Raw genomic sequence first — 14,894 nt, 5'->3', positions numbered from 1 at the left:
TGTATGTGGCTGATCGCTCAGGTTTCGGGAGCTGGTCTCACACAGAGAACGAGCTGCTGACAGGACAAGAGAAGACCTCGGTCTGTATCCCACCCGTATTCCGGCACACCCCCGCCTACTCCCATACCATTGGAGACGAATCGCTCTGAGCAGTGTAGCAGCAACACCGCAGTGAGAAATGCTTCCCGGATGGGTTCTTCTTCATCTGGAGCAGGAATAACCAGTCACAAGAGTTTTCACAATCAGCAGGGTGTAGCTGCACCTAATAACACTCATCAGTGCTTTCAAGACCATCTTGGTTGGTTGTGGGTGAGACTGGGCATCCATGTTCTGGAGGATCCCTTAAAGGTTTCATGTCCGATTTAAGTCTTTTAGATGCCAACAGAATTGGTTCTACCTACATTTGTAAAAGGCAGTATTACGGTGGCTCATAAGGAGGAACATCAGACCCCAAAATAAGGAACATCAGACCCTAAATAGGAGGAACATCAGACCCCAAATAGGAGGGCATCAGACCCCAAAAACAAGGAACATCAGACCCCAACAAGAAGGGCATCAGACCCCCAAAAACAAGGAACATCAGACCCCAACAAGAAGGGCATCAGACCCCCAAAAACAAGGAACATTAGACCCCATTAAGGAGAAACATCAGGCCCCAAATAGGGCATCAGACCCCAAAAACGAGGAACATCAGACCCCAAAATTAGGGCATCAGACCCCAAAAACAAGGAACATCAGACCCCAAAAAGGAGAAACATCAGACCCCAAAAAGAAGAAACATCAGACCCCAAATAGGAGGGCATCAGACCCCAAAAAGAAGAAACATCAGCCCCCAAAAAGGAGGAACATCAGACCCCAAATAGGAGGAACATCAGACCCCAAAAAGAAGAAACATCAGCCCCCAAAAAGGAGGAACATCAGACCCTAAAAAGAAAAAACATCAGCCCCCAAAAAGGAGAAACATCAGACCCCAAAAAGGAGAAACATCAGACCCCAAAAATGAGGAACATCAGACCCTAAAAATGAGGAACATCAGACCCTAAAAATGAGGAACATCAGACCCCAAATAGGAGGGCATCACACCCCAAAAAGGAGGAACATCAGACCCCAAAAAAGGAGAAACATCAGACCCCAAAAAGGAGAAACATCAGATCCCAAAAAGGAGAAACATCAGACCCCAAAAAGGAGAAACATCAGACCCCAAAAAGGAGAAACATCAGACCCCAAAAATGAGGAACATCAGACCCTAAAAATGAGGAACATCAGACCCTAAAAATGAGGAACATCAGACCCCAAATAGGAGGGCATCACACCCCAAAAAGGAGGAACATCAGACCCCAAAAAAGGAGAAACATCAGACCCCAAAAAGGAGAAACATCAGATCCCAAAAAGGAGGAACATCAGACCCCAAAAATGAGGAACATCAGACCCTAAAAATGAGGAACATCAGACCCTAAAAATGAGGAACATCAGACCCCAAATAGGAGGGCATCACACCCCAAAAAGGAGGAACATCAGACCCCAAAAAAGGAGAAACATCAGACCCCAAAAAAGGAGAAACATCAGACCCCAAAAAGAAGTAACATCAGACCCCAACAAGAAGAAACATCAGACCCCAAAAAGGAGGAACATCAGACCCCAAAAAGAAGAACCATCAGACACCAAAGACTAGAAACAACAGACCCCAAAAAGGAGGAACATCAGACCCCAAAAAAGGAGAAACATCAGACCCCAAAAAGAAGTAACAGCAGACCCCAAAAAGAAGAAACATCAGACCCCAAAAAGGAGAAACATCAGACCCAAAAAAGGAGAAACATCAGACCCAAAAAAGGAGAAACATCAGACCCCAAAAAGGAGGGCATGACAGTGGGTGGTGAGGATGTGTCTACAGCACACGAAATTAAAATCTTCATTGATATAATTGTGATGCAACCAAATGAACTGGTTGGTAAGAAAACCTGCAGCCACCCTTCCCTTTGTGGGTGAGATCGGGCATCCATGTTCTGGAGGATTCCTTTCATGTAGGATTTACCTCAGAAAAAGGATTTAATAATCGTTTTAAAGCAATAACCATTTGATTCTTTAAGATGTTTTGTTAAAACAGAGTTGGTACTACATACATTTGTAAAGGGCAGCATTAGGGTGGCCACTTCGATAACCCCCCAAAGAAGGACATCAGACCTCAAAAAGGAGGGCATGACAGTGGATAGTCAAGATGGTGCATACAGCGCACTAAATTAAAACCTTAACTGATATAATTGTGCTGCATCCAAATAAACTAGAAAACTGTAGCGTTATAAGACTTATTAGTCCTTCTAAGACTATCTTGGTTGGTTGGTGGGTTGGTATTGACACCTGCAGCCAAGTGGTGGATGTCCTCTCAGAAACTTTTTTCCCCCCCTAATCTAGTCGTGTCCAGTTACCCTGATTGCGTCCTCTGTACTGATTCGACCCTTCACCGCTGACTGAGGACGCCTCTCAACTGACATACACCCCCTCCGGCACGTACAGTCAGTACAGACCGCATTTTTCACCTGCACGAGTCGAGTTCATACACTTGACGGCCACTGTGTATGTGTATGTACTTAGTGACTTCAAACCAATCAAATACAAGCAAATTATTTATTATCGTTACACGCGTCCGGTTCACTTTCGAAGGAGGACAAATACTGTGGGCACCCTGTGTAGCATAGTGGCTTGGTGAGTGGCACTGCCGTCTCACAGACACAGAAGGTCTTGAGTTTGATTCCCAGGTGGAACGGTCTGGGTCCTTTCTGTGTGGCGTTTGCATGTTCTCTACATGCCTGTGTGGGTTTCCTCTTACAGCCCAAAGACATGTAAGTGAGCTGAATTGGAGATACTAATTTGCCTGTGACAGTGTTTGACAACAAACATGAACTGATGAATCTTGTGTAACCAGTAACTACCTGACGTTAAAATCCTAACAAACCCACATTTTTAAACCATGCAACAATATAAAATAGAATTGTTAAATCAATATAATCTACAGTTGTATTATGTGTAGAGAAAAAAGCTCCTAAAAACACAGTCAGTCAGCATTATAGGCTTGCCACCAAGGGTCCTACATTCCTCAAACACAAACATGGTGGATTCAGTGGTCAAACTAACCTGTGGAGTCAAGAACTGAACAGATTGTGTCTTGTTTGTTATTGTTTTAATCAAGTAACAGCTCAGTACTGCTCAATACAAATCTAACAAACAGTTGCAAAGGCTGTGATAGAATAATTTGATTCGTATGATTAAATAATTCGCATTACTTCTCTATCCCTGTGTTTTCAGATTGTTATTTTGAGCCCTGTATTAGGAGTTGTCACTCATCAGTAAAAACAGCCAATCCAAACGCCGAACCTAAGCGCTGCTGATCAATCAAAATGAAGAAGGCGGGACTTTCTGGAAACGGGTAGGAGAAAAAGAGTGGTTAGACGGGTAGTGTTGTTTGGTGTTGTGCAGGTGGGGGGAGAGTGCGTAGTATCGCGAGATTTGGCGAGAACAGAGGTGTGTGCAACCTTCTACAGTATATACCAACAATACCAATAATTATACTGATGTACACACACGCACACACATATTATATTTACACTGCATTATCTTCACACAAACACATCTGCTTCCATTTGTAGCCTGTTTGATTAATTATGATGCCTTGAATTTCCCTTGGAGACTAATAAGACAGTGGTGTTGATGCTGTTTAACTCCAGGAGTGCAGAAAACCCGTGTGCAATGTCTGTGTGGTATTTGCCATCCCCCCTCCCCCCTTCAGAATTATGTCATTTGCTTAAATGGCAAGGCTCATCAGCCATTGTCCCATGACACAACTATTCTATAGGATTATTACTATATCTATATGTTGTTGCATGTGTGCAGACCAGGAGAGCACCTTTTGGCCCCTGTTGCAGCGCAGGTGAAGGTTGAGAACCACTGTGGTTGAGTTCCTAGTGTAAAACAGGACCTGGGGTTCAATGTCTGAGTGGTATTTGGCATCATGCCGTTGGCTGGACTGGCAAGGACACGTCTTTGCTATGAGCTTATTATATCTATATGTTATTGCGTGCACCTTTTGGCCCCTGTTGCAGCCCAGGTGAAGTTTGAGAACCACTGTGGTTCAGTTCTTGACCTTAAAATCCTCAAACAAACAATCCCACATTTGAAAACCCTGTACAAAACCTTTATATAAACACTTGTCACATGCATGTTTACCGGGGTTTACCTCATGGTGACTCAGTGAGTGGTATTAAAGCTCCTGGATTGCAGAGAACCTGGGTTCATTGTCTGAGTGGTATTTGGCATCATTTTGTTGACTGAACTGGCAAGGCTTGTCAGCCACTGGCCCATGACACGTCTAATAAGACAGTGATAGTGGGCAGCATGGTGGCTCAGCAAGTGGTGTTAAAGCTCATGGATCGCAGTGTCTGAGGGTTCAGTGTCTGAGTGGTATTTGGCATCATGCCGTTGGCTGGACTGGCAAGGACACGTCTTTGCTATAAGCTTATTATATCTATATGTTATTGCGTGCACCTTTTGGCCCCTGTTGCAGCCCAGGTGAAGTTTGAGAACCACTGTGGTTCAGTTCTTGGTGTAAAACATGACCTTAAAATACTAACAAACAATCCCACATTTGTAAACCATGCACAAAACCTGTATATAAACACTTGTCTCATGCACTTTTACCAAGGTTTACCTCAGAGACTAATAAGACAGTGATAATGGGCAGCATGGTGGCTTAGTGAGTGGTGTTAAAGCTCCTGGATCGCAGAGGACCTGGGTTCAATATCTAAGTGGTATTTGGCATCATATTGTTGGCTGAACTGGCAAGGCTTGTCAACCACTGGCCCATGACACGTCTATGCTAAGCTTATTATATCTATGTTATTGCGTGCACCTTTTGGCCCCGGTTGCGGCCCAGGTGAAGTTTGAGAACCACTGTGGTTCAGTTCCTAGTGTAAAGCATGACCAAACAATCAATCCCACATTTGCAGACCATGCACAAAACCTTATAAACCCTATAAACACTTGTCACATGCATGTTTACCAGGGTGGCTCAGTGAGTGGTGTTAAAACTCCAGGATTGCAGAGGACCTGGTTTCAATAGCTGAGTGGTATTTGGCATTATACCATTGGCTGGACTGGCATCCACTGGCCCATGACACGTCTATGCTATAAGCTTATTATATCTATGTTATTGAATGCAGCTTTTGGCCCCTGTTGCGGCCCAGATGAAGACCAACCACTGTTTAAAGACACCCTTGAAATGTATGCACTCCCACTGTTTTTGTTTTTTTGTGAATTTCTTGATGGAAACAGTTTTTCTTTGTAATTAACATTTAAAACGGCACTAAAGACGGATGTGTTAAAGCATAAATAAATTCAAGGCGAAAACCTGAATTGATACTAATCTTTTCCTAAGCCTCTGCTGAGCCCTGTTCTTTTTAATTAAGCAGCATTACGTTTAATGTAAGCAAAGCTCAGTCCCCATGAGACCGAGGCCGAGCGGCAGGAGAAGAAATACTCTTAGGCTCGTCCCATGAGACTATAGATTGAGTGTACTAACGTAATTAAGTCAGAGTAAAATGCAGTTTCAGGCTTTTATGATTTATATGACAAAATACATCCTTTATAGGTAGTTGAGTGGGGGTTGTATGTTAGTACTCATCCATTTTTAATGCTCAGTTTGGCATGCGGTTGAGTAAAATCAATTGAAGAGAAGCAATATCTTCCACACCACTACAGCAGTTAGACGACTGAGCATTTTGATCGTGTGTGTGTGTGCACAATAGACAAAGCAAACAACGCATGACCCAGTCTGTCGTTTCTAATGATGGGAACATTGCGTCACCCTTTCAGCAGATTAATTTTTGTCTGGTTTGTGTAGAGCAGCATCGGCGTATGATTTCTCCGAGGCAGACCGACGTGGACGCCTAATTAGTGCATCTCGGACTGTAGATGTGTATTAATTGCAGTGTTTCTATGGCAGTCAGTCTGTGATGCGTGCTCTTGGAGCTATGCAGGCCTGATAGGTGGGAGGGAACTGGGGGCGTGAGAGCGTGGGCAAATGCATGCTGGGATGGGCTGCACTCGTTGCTCTGCATAAGCTCGGCGGCGGGGGGCTCGGAAAGGGTGGATGGCTACCTGCCAGAGGAGCATCTATTTAGCAATATCACTGTAAAAGTATTACATTTCTGCAACACGCAGTCCTGCATATCACACATACATTCAACCTTTAATCCAGTTTAACTCGCCTCATTCACTAGAATTAGAGGATTTTAATTGATCTGCATATTGTTAAAATGACTTCTTTGTGGTTCTGGCCCGCTGATCACAGGGTTAATAGTTCAAATCCCAGCACCGACAAGCTGCCACTGTTGGCCCTTAAACCTGAACTGCTCCAGGGAGGTCATGTCATCTCCGATCCTTCGCTTTGACCTCAGCTTTCTCCCTTCATCATACTGCTATATGATTTTGCTCATGCATGTTAAACTACACTTCAAATAGTCAAAAGTATGTGGACACCTGACCATTAGCTTGTTGAACATTTCACTACAAAACTAATTAGCATTTAGACGTATCCAGTTAGCAGATAACTAGTACATATTATAACATTATAACCACTACACTGTAGAGACTTGCGTGTGACATGACAGTATCCATATATTTGTCTAATCACAGTGTTGGTTGCTACAGTTATCCAATATATGTGAATTACCAGAAATATTCAGTTTAGCTGTTCTGTTTTAGTACTTGCACTGTTAATTCTTTGTTCTGATCACACAGGCCCCCTTTCACACATGTGCAGTAGCAGACTGCTTCTTTTCACCTGTTCTGCTCATATAGAGATCCGTATCGTGCACGGAGAGTCACGCATGATCTCCATTGTCCTCTGTCTCAGTGCAGTTGCAATCGATCAGCCAGCGGAGGCCGTAACTGCAGCCGTCGTGAGGAATCCCCGCCGGCATTCCCAGTCACGGACGAGCCAATCACTGTCCATATAGGCGCCCAACCTGCCGGTCGTAGAGCTGAGATGTCAGCTCTGGTGTAGTAGTGTGTTTTACAAGACTGTACATTAACAGACAGCTTAACAGATGTAGCGATCTGTGGCCAAGAGTCCTCAATAAAGAGCAATAATACTGAACAGCCATATGTTTGTATGTACAGGGGGTAATACGTGCCTCCTTAATTTAAACAGTACACATCTTTTGAATTACATTGATAAGCAGAACATCAGAAGTAGCTACAGTGGGGAAAATAAGTATTTGATCCCCTGCTGATTTTGTAAGTTTACCCCCTTACAAAGACTTGAACAGTCTATAATTTTTATGGAAGGTTTATTTTAACAGAGAGAGACAGAATATCAACAAAAAATCCAGGAAAAAAAACATTAAATAAAGGTTATAAATTAATTTGTATTTAATTAAGGGAAATAAGTATTTGATCCCTACCAACCAGCAAGAATTCTGACCCCCACAGACCGGTTATGTGCCCATGAGGCACACAAATTAGTCCTGTCCCTGTATAAAAGACTCCTGTCACAGAATCAGTTTCTTCCGTTCAAATCTCTCGACCACCATGGGCAAGACCAAAGAGCTATCAAAGGACATCAGGGACAAGATTGTAGACCTGCACAAGGCTGGAATGGGCTACAAGACCATCAGCAAGAAGCTTGGTGAGAAAGAGACCACTGTTGGTGCGATCATTCGAAAATGGAAGAAATACAAGATCACAGTCAATCACCCTCACTCTGGAGCTCCATGCAAGAGCTCACCTGGTGGGGTAAGAATGATTCTGAGAAAGGTGAGGTCAGTCCAGAATTACACGGGAGGAGCTTGTCAATGATCTCAAGGGAGCTACAATCTTGTCCCTGACGTCCTTTGATAGCTCTTTGGTCTTGCCCATGGTGGTCGAGAGATTTGAACGGAAGAAACTGATTCTGTGACAGGAGTCTTTTATACAGGGACAGGACTAATTTGTGTGTCTCATGGGCACATAACCGGTCTGTGGGGGTCAGAATTCTTGCTGGTTGGTAGGGGATCAAATTCTTATTTCCCTTAATTAAATACAAATTAATTTATAACCTTTATTTAATGTTTTTTTTTCTGGATTTTTTGTTGATATTCTGTCTCTCTCTGTTAAAATAAACCTTCCATAAAAATTATATGACTGTTCAAGTCTTTGTAAGGGGGTAAACTTACAAAATCAGCAGGGGATCAAATACTTATTTTCCCCACTGTATATGTGTCTATTTTAGCTTTTGCTCTGTTTGGATAAACTCAGTGAAATAAAAAGGGGTTCATGTTCTAGGATGTTTTGGTTGATACCGTAATACAGTATTCATTTTATTTTATTGTTTACTGGTAAAGTGGACACTACGCAGGGTTCACAGCGGCTTTTAAAGTGCTCGTTTTGCACATAATGTGCTTTACAGTAATGCATTAGGAGGCAATTCAGGTTAAGTGGCAAATTCTGCAAGCGTTCTGGAGGACGACTCGCGCTGGAGAGAGGAGTGAGTGCACCGTCTCTCTGAGGACTGACCTTTACATGAGCGATACCCAACAACTAACGTTCTCTCGGAGCCCGAGTACCTCGTTATTGAGTCGATGGCCGTATTATCTCCTCACCTGCTGGTATTAGCTGACCTTTGCTTGTGGTCTTCGGTGATTAGTTGATGACATGAATTGATGCTGGATAGTATTAAGGTTAGGAGGAGGACAAATGAAGCAGACAGGCAGGTGAGTTGGTGGGGATGTTTAACGCTGTAGATCAGTGGTGTCCAAACTTTTTTCTAGAAGGGCCAGATTTGATAATGTGAAAGTGTCCGGGGGCCAACAGTCCCTGATGACATTATTTTAAACAATAAAATAAGCATATAAATACTCTGTTATATATATTTTCACACAGCGAACAACATCCAAATGTAAGCATTCAGATGAACAAATCAGAACATAGCCGCTCATGTGGAGCAGCATTAAAAACACACGCTGGAACCAGAGCTGGGATCTCGAATACATCGTATCGAATCTCAGCTCTGCCTACTGGCTATGGCTGAGCGGCCACATGAACAATGATTGGCCTGTTGTTCAGATATGGGCGGGACTAAGCCGGATAGGGTCTCCCCCATGACTGGTGCAATTATGACCTCTGCTGGCTGATTGATGAGAAAAGAGTGCTCTCAGGGTGTGTCCTCTCCGTACACAACGCTGAGCTGCACTGCACTCGTTAAAGTGCAGGTGATAAGATGCATACGGCTGCTGCCCACGTGTCGGAGGGGGCGTGGGTTAGCTTCGTTCTCCTCAATCAGAGCGGGGATCGGCATTGGTGGAGAGGAAGCATGATGCAATCGGGCAATTGGACGCACTAAAAAGGGAGAAAAGGGGAGAAAATGCATAAAGAATATATATATATATATATATATACAGTGTATCACAAAAGTGAGTACACCCCTTAAATTTCTGCAGATATTTAAGTATATCTTTTCATGGGACAACACTGACAAAATGACACTTTGACACAATGAAAAGTAGTCTGTGTGCAGCTTATATAACAGTGTAAATTTATTCTTCCCTCAAAATAACTCAATATACAGCCATTAATGTCTAAACCACCGGCAACAAAAGTGAGTACACCCCTAAGAGACTACACCCCTAAATGTCCAAATTGAGCACTGCTTGTCATTTTCCCTCCAAAATGTCATGTGATTTGTTAGTGTTACTAGGTCTCAGGTGTGCATAGGGAGCAGGTGTGTTCAATTTAGTAGTACAGCTCTCACACTCTCTCATACTGGTCACTGAAAGTTCCAACATGGCACCTCATGGCAAAGAACTCTCTGAGGATCTTAAAAGACGAATTGTTGCGCTACATGAAGATGGCCAAGGCTACAAGAAGATTGCCAACACCCTGAAACTGAGCTGCAGCACAGTGGCCAAGATCATCCAGTGTTTTAAAAGAGCAGGGTCCACTCAGAACAGACCTTGCGTTGGTCGTCCAAAGAAGCTGAGTGCACGTGCTCAGCGTCACATCCAACTGCTGTCTTTGAAAGATAGGTGCAGGAGTGCTGTCAGCATTGCTGCAGAGATTGAAAAGGTGGGGGGTCAGCCTGTCAGTGCTCAGACCATACGCCGCACACTACATCAAATTGGTCTGCATGGCTGTCACCCCAGAAGGAAGCCTCTTCTGAAGTCTCTACACAAGAAAGCCCGCAAACAGTTTGCTGAAGACATGTCAACAAAGGACATGGATTACTGGAACCATGTCCTATGGTCTGATGAGACCAAGATTAATTTGTTTGGTTCAGATGGTCTCAAGCATGTGTGGCGGCAATCAGGTGAGGAGTACAAAGATAAGTGTGTCATGCCTACAGTCAAGCATGGTGGTGGGAATGCCATAATCTGGGGCTGCATGAGTGCAGCAGGTGTTGGGGAGTTACATTTCATTGAGGGACACATGAACTCCAATATGTACTGTGAAATACTGAAGCAGAGCATGATCCCCTCCCTCCGGAAACTGGGTCGCAGGGCAGTGTTCCAGCATGATAATGACCCCAAACACACCTCTAAGACGGCCACTGCTTTATTGAAGAGGCTGAGGGTAAAGGTGATGGACTGGCCAAGCATGTCTCCAGACCTAAACCCAATAGAACATCTTTGGGGCATCCTCAACCGGAAGGTGGAGGAGCGCAAAGTCTCGAATATCCGCCAGCTCCGTGATGTCGTCATGGAGGAGTGGAAAAGCATTCCAGTGGCAACCTGTGAAGCTCTGGTAAACTCCATGCCCAGGAGAGTTAAGGCAGTTCTGGGAAATAATGGTGGCCACACAAAATATTGACACTTCAGGAACTTTCACTAAGGGGTGTACTCACTTTTGTTGCCGGTGGTTTAGACATTAATGGCTGTATATTGAGTTATTTTGAGGGAAGAGTAAATTTACACTGTTATATAAGCTGCACACAGACTACTTTTCATTGTGTCAAAGTATCATTTTGTCAGTGTTGTCCCATGAAAAGATATACTTAAATATCTGCAGAAATGTGAGGGGTGTACTCACTTTTGTGATACACTGTATATAACAAATCAGAACATACAGAACAAGCTATCTGAATTTCTAAATGAACTTTAAAACTTTTAGAAACTCTGTAAAACAAAAGACGGGGCACTTATCATAGCTTTATGTACTAAAAGAACAACACAGGAACTCTGAGTTTCTCTAAATTATTACTGGGCATAAATTCTCTCCACCACTCAAATTCTTAGGTCGTTGTTTTAGTACAATACGTCACGTTAAATTTTGTTTCCGTTAATCATTGTTTCTACAACCTATGTTGCTTTTACCATGTCATAACAATGAGTAGGTCTCATTCACGAGACGTTTTGCTTCTCATGAATGCGTACCTACGGTGTTGCTGTCACCAATTGGTAAAAAGGGGAATTTACATCTTGAATTAGTATAAATTATTTATTTCTTTTGTTTGACTGTGCAAGTAATGCAATTTAAGACAGAAGACTTTGGACATGCCTCCTGTAGAGGAAATGAGAAATGTGTACGATCTCAGCTAGCTTTGGGATAATGAGACTCGGGAACCTAGTCAATTTGTATTCAATTTGCAATATGTTCTCTTAACAGTGAGAACGGCTTGACGGCTTGAGGAAGAACAAAAAAATAATGGAAAAGAGAAAGTTTAGAAAACAGAATTATACACAAACACAATTATACACTAAATATTAACAAGAAAAGAGAAAGGAATCGACACAGTGGGTGTCAAAAACTTTAAAATGGTTGGAGGCAAAAAACTTAAGTCTTCCTACGTAATTTATATCTCTGAGATAGACGATACACACCGTCCCTCCAAATCTAATTATTCACCAGAAGCACAATAAAGGGAAACAACTGCAGTAAAAACACAGGATATTATAATGGTAAACAGGTTATTGTATTTCCTGCAATAACTGCTCCTATCATGCTGGTATTAGGAAGTTCAATATAATTTCTTTTTTGTACACTATATGGCGTGTTTTAGCCATATTCATAGCTAACAGATGTAAGACACATTATATAAAGCAAATTTTATGCTTCCATCTTTAAAGCAATCAATTGTTGAAGGCTCTTTCCTGTTCTAGCATGAGTGGACAGATCTCCCAGAACCTTAACAACACTGGACACCTTCGGAATAAACTGGAATGTCAATACTGAACCAGGCATTCTCATGAAACATTATTGCAGTAATCAGATTCTTCTGTACAGGTAAACGCATTATGCATTATTAACTTATACACGGATCATAATTCCAGTCCAGTTGAAAGATTCCAGTAAGTCTAAAGGAAAAACCATGTGCTGTTGTTCCACAACAGAGTTGATTTAATAATGTGTGATAATGTTAGAGAAGCTTACAGTCTTTTTATTGGTTTGATTCACACACGGCAGGCGTCACAGGAGATTTAGGGTATATGATGCTGTGACCCAGGGTATTCCCAGCAGAAGGGGTTTATTACCACACATAAATCAATTTATAGGGCTTCCCTGCTATTAAAATGCCCTTAAGGATGTGTACGCCACAGCGTGTTCAATAACGCTGGATCTTATATTACAATATCATTACTGCCTCATATTATAGTTTGAAGAATGTTAATGTTTACCCAGTGACGCTTCACATAAAATATACCATAATGTGTAATGCAGTGCTTGAATACGTATTTATTTAAACATTACTACCATGAGGGAGGCATGATGCAATAATTCTAATACTAGTATCAGTATCAGGAATGGTATTCATTCATTCATTCATTGTCTGTTTTAGCACTGATTTACAGAGACAATACAATGACAAAATGTGATCCACAGCTGCCACTGTTGCTAAATGCTATAAATGTTTATACATCGATCAGACTTATCATTATGACCACCTTCCTAATATTGTGTTGGTCCCCCTTTTGCAGCCACATACACAACAAACTGTGATGTGTATTCTGACACCTTTCTATCAGAACCAGCATGAACTTCTTCAGCAGTTTGAGCTACAGTAGCTCGTCTGTTGGATTGGACGACACGGGCCAGCCTTCGCTCCCCACGTGCATTAATGAGCCTTGGCCGCCCATGACCCTGTCGCCGGTTTACCACTGTTCCTTCCTTGGACCACTTTTGATAGATACTGACAACTGCAGAGCGGGAACACCCCACAAGAGCTGCAGTTTTGGAGATGCTCTGACCCAGTCGTCTAGCCATCACAATCTGACTCTCGTCAATCTCGCTCAGATCCTCACACTTGATCATTTTTCTGCTTCTAACACATCAACTTTGAGGATAAAATGTTCACTTGCTGCCTAATATATCCCCCCCACTAACCGTGATGAAGAGATAATCAGTGTTATTCACTTCACCTGTCAGTGCTCATAATGTTATGCCTAGTCTGAATGTCCTTGTGCCCAGCCAAACCCAGAATTAGATCCTTGCCCATCCAGTTTGATCGAGCTTGAGATTATCTGCTATGAAGAATGGGAAAAACTGCACAAATTCACGTGTGCAAAGCTCTTAGAGACATATTCACCAAGTGCCACCTTCAACAAAGTATTATATTTCATTTATTTATTAGAATTTTAACGTCATGTTTTACACTTTGGTTACATTCATGACAGGAACAGTAGTTACTCATTACACAAGATTCATCAGTTCACAAGTTGTTTTTTTTTAATGCATTTTTCTCCCCATTTTTCCTCCCAATTTATCGATTTATCCAATTTTGTCTTCCGCTGCTGACAGACTCCAGATTTGCATCCAAGGAGAGCACGCCGCTGCCCACGCCTTCTTTACACGCGTACAGCCCTCCTCTTCTCGTCCGGGCTTCCTGCACGGGCGTCTCTTCTGCCAATCAGGGTCCTTACACAAACACCCACCCACCCACATATGGTATCCCCCGCCCCCGCCCTGCAGATACGGTGCGCCCAGCCGACTGGTGGCAACACCGAGCCTCAAACCCGGGAGTTCAGAAACTTCAGTTCACAAGTTTAATGTCAAACAAAGTCAGGGACTATTTGTATCTCCAATTATCCTGATGTGGGGGGAACCCCATTCAGACATGGAGAGAACATGCAAACTCCACACAGAAAGGACCTGGTCCGCCCCACCTGGGGATCAAACACAGGACCTTCTTGCTGTGAGGCAAGTATTGAATAAAGGGTTTGAATACTTTCCTGAATACAGGATTTCAGGTTTTGATTTTTAATTAATTTTGAAAAACCCTAAAAACATGTTTTTACTTCGTCTTCATGGGTGGTTTAGTGTAGATTTATGGGTAAAAACCGCAGTTATATCCATTTAAATTTAAAGCAACAACACAAAGGGTTTCATCCAGCGAATCCGATCCACCGTGACCCCAAATCGGACCCATCGTGACCCTAAGCAAGATAAAGTGGTGGTAAAACAAGGAATGAATGATGAACACAAAGTGTGCAATAAATCACAGGGTCTGAATACTTTATACTGAATACTGAATCCACTGCAGCGTCTTTTCTCAAGCAATCATCTCGCCTCTCCTCCACTCCCAGTTTATGTAACAAGGCACAGCTCATATCTCCAACTGACCTCGTCTGTTCACTAAAACAAAAAGAAGAAGCAGCAGCAGATCGTGGAGGAAGAGTCATGAAGCTCAGCATTATTCTAGCCGAGCTGGGCTTCCTCAGCCTACATTTGGAGAGAGCCAGAGAAAAGCAGGGTGAATTTAAGGAGGCGTGAGGAGGAGTGCAGAGAGCAGGCAGAGAAAGTGCAACAAAGAAAAACTTTGTTTTTGGGGCTTTTCCTATCTGATAGTCACACTAAATTTAGTTTAATTAAAAGGAATTTAAGGATTCAGATGGTTAAAGTGAGAAATGATCACAGAGCTTTTGTTGCGGGGAGGG

General features: G+C 42.8%; 2 protein-coding genes across 10 annotated transcripts in view; both read right to left on the bottom strand.

Annotated features, from left to right (window-relative positions):
* Positions 1-81, bottom strand: part of camk2g2 (calcium/calmodulin-dependent protein kinase (CaM kinase) II gamma 2) — a 67,461-nt gene extending 67,380 nt beyond the window's left edge. For all 9 annotated transcript variants that reach the window (XM_062995532.1, XM_062995533.1, XM_062995534.1 and 6 more), the window contains exon 1: positions 1-81. This exon is cut by the window's left edge and continues 80 nt beyond it. The gene's annotated coding sequence lies outside the window, so the exon portion shown is untranslated.
* myoz1a (myozenin 1a) overlaps positions 1-14,894 on the bottom strand; it is a 294,151-nt gene that overhangs the window by 100,735 nt on the left and 178,522 nt on the right. The window lies entirely within an intron of this gene.

The sequence above is a fragment of the Trichomycterus rosablanca genome, chromosome 5, assembly GCF_030014385.1.
Source record: "Trichomycterus rosablanca isolate fTriRos1 chromosome 5, fTriRos1.hap1, whole genome shotgun sequence".
NCBI classification, from domain to species: Eukaryota; Metazoa; Chordata; class Actinopteri; order Siluriformes; family Trichomycteridae; genus Trichomycterus; species Trichomycterus rosablanca.
This window is presented reverse-complemented; position numbering and strand designations above follow the sequence as displayed.